A 6000-nucleotide genomic window follows, 5' to 3' on the forward strand; every position below is an offset into this window, starting at 1 on the left:
GGAATGGGGAACTGACTTCACCCCTTTTTATCACTAGGCTGGGGATAACAGCAGGTTGGTCAATTTGCAAATTTGCATAGTCATTAGAAGCTTGGCTGGATTTAGGCTTAGGCTCTTCAAGTATAGATTTCCTGAAGGACTCATTCTTCACTGGTCCAATTAGAGGCATGTGTATTCTTGGCTTCTGAATTTCTGATTGAAAACTTAAAGAAGAAGGGGGACCTTCAAGGCCTCTTACCTCTATGGCTGGAACTTTGAAGATGATGGGGTCTACTACTGGCTGCTTTTGCTTATAAGCTTGTTGTTCTGCAGATACAACAAAATTATGAGCAGGGCCTTTGGATAATGACTTCTCGTAGGCAGCCTTGGTTAAGAAAGGGGCACTGCCCTTGTCTTCCATGTAGTGAATCTCATCCTCTTCATCGAACTATTCTTCCTCCATGACTACGTTCTGAAAAGGAGTCCTAACTCTTTGTTCTTCATTAGTCTCCTTTCCTCTCTAAACGATCTGCAATTGATCATTTGCTTTTCTAAAGGAACTTGGATTTCCAGGAGCAAATGAATTAGGCAGCCTTGCCTTCCTAGCATTCTGCTCAACCTTCAGCTTAAATATCTCAGCAGCCAATGAATCTATCACCTTAGTCATTTTACCTAACTTGGGCTCTGAAGATGAAGAAGAGGTGGAAGCTTCACCTCTCTGCCTTCTTCTGCCAGTATGACTTGTGAGTTTTTCTATAGCCATGATATTAGATTCTACCTCAAGGGCTGCATCCTGCATTTTGGATAGCGTGGCACATCTTCTTTCTGTCAACAGCAAGCAAAAATCAAAGTCAAATGCATTGGCATAAGTGAGTTTTGCAAATTTGGAGGTAGGCTTTACCTCAGCTGGTATCTTGCTATACATACGATTGAACCTTTTATTAAAATAAGACAAGAATTCCCCATTCTCTCTCTTAAGGTTTCCAAACTTAGTATGGTAGTATAGCAGGTCTTTCTTATCTCCCAAATGCTTTAAAAACACATCATCTAATGCTTCAATTTCTGCTATGGACCTAGGGGTCAACTCTTTGAACCACTTTCTAGCCTCTCCATCAAGGCTCTGGACAAACACTCTCATCCACACATCATCTTCACTAATTTCAAGGTTATCCACATAACTATAAAAAGATTCAAGGTGTTCTTCAACTGTTACTCCTTCTGTACCAGCGAATTTAGGCATGTATTTATGGTATTCTCCTACAGACATGGCATTCAAAGGAACAGGTAGGACCAGAGGTCCATACCTAACAGCTATGATTCTTTCCATCTTAGTAGGAGCTTGTGGGCCTTCCATGACTGGGGTAGGTGAAAGGGTACTGGCAGTTTGAAAGGCAAAGAGTTGTGGGATGGATGACAGGGACAAAGTAATATGATGGACTATGTGGGAGGTTTTCTTTGGACTGAGATCCAAAGGGGAAATTAATGGACAAGGAGCTTTATGAATCTCTAAGGGTATTTCTTCGCTAACAATGCTAGGCTCTATATCTTCACACTGTACATGCTCAGTTACAAGTCTCTCTTGCAAAGATACATATAATTGCTTAGGATTACCTGATCCTGATGCTCCTTTCTACAATGTTTTTCTTTGCTTGACAATCTTCTCATGTTCAGGCACTGGGTCAGCTGGTGATTTCTGAGGATTTCTCTAGGTATGTCTCACAAACTAAGCCAAAATTGAAATGTGTAGTCGCCAAAGGTTGGTCCTCCAGTAGAGTCGCCAGATAGATGATTACAACCCGAAATGTGTCCAGACTTTGTCTATCATCAAAGTTGGATCTGTTTTGTTCTCCTAGGGAAGTTGAGCTTCAATCTCCTCTCCCCGGCAACGACACCAATTATGTTGGATTCCAAGAAACTCTCCTAGGTTGTAGCTCGAAGATGTCTGGTAACATATAAAATTCAACTTATAGTTGCAAATGGATGAATGGAAGGAATGATGCTTGTCCAAGCCAGATGACCACTTCTATTTTGTTTCACTCCAGACATGTGTGAACACCCCCAGACTACAAGGATTTAAACCACCAACTACTCACAATTTAAGGATTGGGTGAATATGGAAAATACTGACCACACCAGCAGATGCACAAGACCATGTGATGGCCAACTCCAACTGGTAAAGAAGCCTGCAAATCTAATCTCCTAATACATAGACAGGATAACAACTCTCTGGCACTAGATGGATAGAAACCTGAATAGCTTATGCAATGATACATACAAGTCTTTAACATAGATATAGAATGACAGCTACTCTAATGCTAAACATCAAGAGTTCAAGCATACAACATATCAGGCATAGCTTGGAACAACGGAGAAATGGAAAGTGAGCAATTAACAACAAAAGAAGCTTGTATTAGCTAAAAATGAAGATGAGATGTTGCAAGTATCAAAATAGTTGTAGTCTCCAGAAGTTGAACCTTACATCAAAACATCAACCATCAACCCTAATTATATCTATTTTTTGGATATATATAGAGTTTCATTTCAAAAGCACTTGGCCAATTTAGGTATGGAGGGGTCATAATTGACCACCAATTGCATTTAACTGCCTGATGGAGTCTCTAAGTGTATTTTCTTGCCTCAGTGGATGAATCTAATATTTTCAGGTGCTCTGTTGTCCTCTCAAGCAGCTGGAGTATTCGTATCAATGAAGTTCCATAACTGCTAAATGCAGTTACATGTGCATGTTCTGTCCTTTTTCCCTTCGCCCATATTGTCTGTTAAATGTGGTTGTTGAGGAGCAACTGCGACTGGTACTGGTAGGTCGGTCACCTTCGTCCTTCAGGCACACGAAAGGGTCAAGGGACATGGATTGCATGACGAGTGGATGATTTGGAAGGGGGAGAAAGATCGGCCATCAGATCGGGAGAATAGACGACGGATATGGCTCGACGAGGGATATTGGAAGAGGCAGGAGCGGGATGATCATGGGCCATTGGATCTCAGGTGGACAGATCCAACAGTGATCGGGGAGCGAAGGCGTGTGGCAGTTATCGGGTAGGGATGGAGGATTGAGAAATAAGCGATATCGATCACACTGCCTTTGGGCGTTAGACGGTAAAAGGGTGAGGGCGCACAATTCCATTCAGCGTGTGACACGTACCAGCGAAAGAAAGAGAAAAACTGCTCTCCATCGCACGCTAACATCCCGTCGCTTTGTGGGCGCGAAATGTGCGAAGGCCGCCAAATCTTAGCAGAGCTGATTGGACGGTGGAGAGACGATCGAGCAAGTCACTTTTTCATGTGCGATGGGATTCATTGGATCGGGAGGGGTGGAAATCAACAGTTGTGATTTAAAGAAGGTTTTATGAGCGCATGGGACTATACGGATAAGGTTCTATGGTAACTTTTAGGCCTTTACATATAACGATATGCGATTGCGATCAGATCGCATCATAATATCACACTGGTGGAAGCCAAAGGGGTGTAGCTTTTACACACACACATGAATGCAACTTGCGATAGCGATTAAACCCGGACCCGATAAAGGAATTAATCATCTTTTAGGACTGATGAAGGGAGAATGAGCGGTGCAAAGGGAAATGAGAAAGTGACCGTTATGAGCTTCTCTTTAAGCATAACCAAGTGGACCAAGCTCATTTCTGACCTTCAAAAACTGAAGCTATGTAGCAGCACTAATAGGGCATATCAAGAAGAAAAATGTAACAATGTTTATTGATTCGAGTAGTACCCATAATTTTATTCATTGTAAGATAGCCAAAGAATTGAATTGCTTCCTATATCCAGCACCAGCGTGTCAAGTAATGGTTGAAAATGGAGGAACCATAAATTGCTCTGGAAAGTGCCATAATATCAAGCTATCCATGGGAGATTCTGTCTTGAATAGTCCAATTCTTTCCATTCCAATGGGTGGTGTGGATGTTGTACTAGAATTTTAATGGCTACAATCTTTGGGTATGATAGCTTTTAATTTTCAAAAACTTTTCTTGAAATTTTTTTGGGAAGGAAAGGAGGTTGAATTAAGGGGTATCACAGGGAAACCGAAAAATATAATCAGCTCTAATAGCATGAAAAATATTCTAAAGAAAGAACAAAAAGGTGAAATTACACAATTATGTTCACTAGAGGTACCCACTTCGAAATCATTTATTTCTCCAAATCTCCAAAACGTTTAGGACAATCATTCCAAGGTATTTGAGACTCCTAAAGGCCTCCCACCTATTGGTGATCATAACCATTCTATTCATTTGATTCTAGGAAGTGTTCCCCCAAACATCGAGCCTTACAGATATCCATATGCCCAAAAGAGTGAAATTGAATGTATGGTTGCAGAAATGCTAGAGGTTGGTATAATTCAACCTAGTCAAAGTTCTTTCTCTACTCCAGTGATATTGGTACACAAGAAGGATGGATCATGGGGCATGTGTCTAGATTATAGGAAGCTCAACAAGCTTACTATTAAAGATAAATTTCCCATTCCTGTCATTGATGAATTATTGGATGAATTACATGGAGCAGTTTACTTCACCAAGTTGGATCTTTGTTTAGGATATCATCAAATCAAAATGAAGATTGAAGGCATTCCAAATACAATATTTACAACTCATGTGGGTCATTATTAATTTTTGGTCATGCCTTTTGGCCTTACCAATGCACCTTCTACATTTCAAGGTTTGATGAATTCCATTTTCAAACCCTTAGAAAATTTGTGTTAGTATTTTTTGATGATATACTATTCTACATCAAATCTTGGAAGGATGATGTTCAACATGTTGACAGGGTGCTCAAACTATTGGAGGAGAAACAATTATATCCCAAAAGCTCCAATTGTTTCTTTGGAGTACAAGAGGTGGAATATTTGGGTACTCAGTTAGCTCATAGCGCATCTTACCATCCTAAATCTAATGGGCAAAATACAATAGTGAACAAATGTTTGTAAAGATATCTTCATTGCTTTGTATATGATAAACAGACACAATGGGTCAAGTGGTTTCCTCTGGCTGAATGGTGGTATAACACTTCCTTCCATACCGCAGCAAAAATGACCCCATTTATGGCACTTTATGGATATCATCCACAATGCATCACATCATATTTAAAAGAAAATTCTAAGGTTCAAGCAATGGAGGATCACATCGAGCATCAACAACAATTTCTCAAACTCTTAAAGGATAACCTCACTTTGGCGTAAAATAGAATGAAACAACAGGCATATCAACATCGCAATGAAAGAAGTTTTGATGTAGGTGATTGGGTATTTCTATGACTACAACCATACAAAAAATGTACCTCAAGCAAGATAAGAAGGATAATAAATTATCACCAAAGTATTATGGTCCTTACAAGGTGTTACAAAAGATTGGTACTATGGCATACAAATTGAAGCTTCCTGCATCTTCCAGAGTGCACCCAGTTTTCCATGTTTCATGCTTAAAGAAGGTTATAGGTGAGAAGATCTCACTTCAAACAATATGGTCAGAACTTGATGAGGAAGGAAAAATCATATTGGAATCTACAACAGTCACAAAAACAAGAAATCTACAGCTACGAAATCGATCAATTTTAGAGTATCTCATCAAGTGTAAGAACTTACCAGCTGATGATTCCACATGGGAGGATGATAATTTTATACAGAAGCATCCAAAACTACTCAAGCATTGAGAAAAACACTTTTGAAAGAGAGGGGAATGTTAGGTCCTCATACTACTGGTGTAACCACTTATTTTTATTAGTGCAACCCCCTTATTGTATTATTGTGCCCATATAGTCCCCATGTTGTTATTATTATGCCCCTTAGAAGCCCACTATTGTTATTGTTGTGCCCCTACAATATTATTGTTATGTAGGCTCTCATTGTATTGGGACCCCTTAGACTCCTATATATAAAAAGGAAGTCCTGTCATTTATATCATCGAAGAATTGTTCACTTTTGTAATGTAAAGGAGGTTGCCCCCACGAAGAGGAAGATTTTGAAGTCGTTGATCTATCTTTTCTATCTTTTTG

The 6000-nt window shown here is 39.8% G+C and overlaps 1 pseudogene; it reads right to left on the reverse strand.

Annotated features, from left to right (window-relative positions):
- Nucleotides 1–646, reverse strand: part of LOC149162706 (CMP-sialic acid transporter 2-like) — a 45391-nt pseudogene extending 44745 nt beyond the window's left edge.
- Nucleotides 647–6000: the final 5354 nt, after the last annotated feature.

Source organism: Pinus tabuliformis, chromosome 5_2 (assembly GCF_031772625.1).
Source record: "Pinus tabuliformis cultivar Carrire ecotype Pingquan chromosome 5_2, CPIR1, whole genome shotgun sequence".
In the NCBI taxonomy this organism is placed as follows: domain Eukaryota; kingdom Viridiplantae; phylum Streptophyta; class Pinopsida; order Pinales; family Pinaceae; genus Pinus; species Pinus tabuliformis.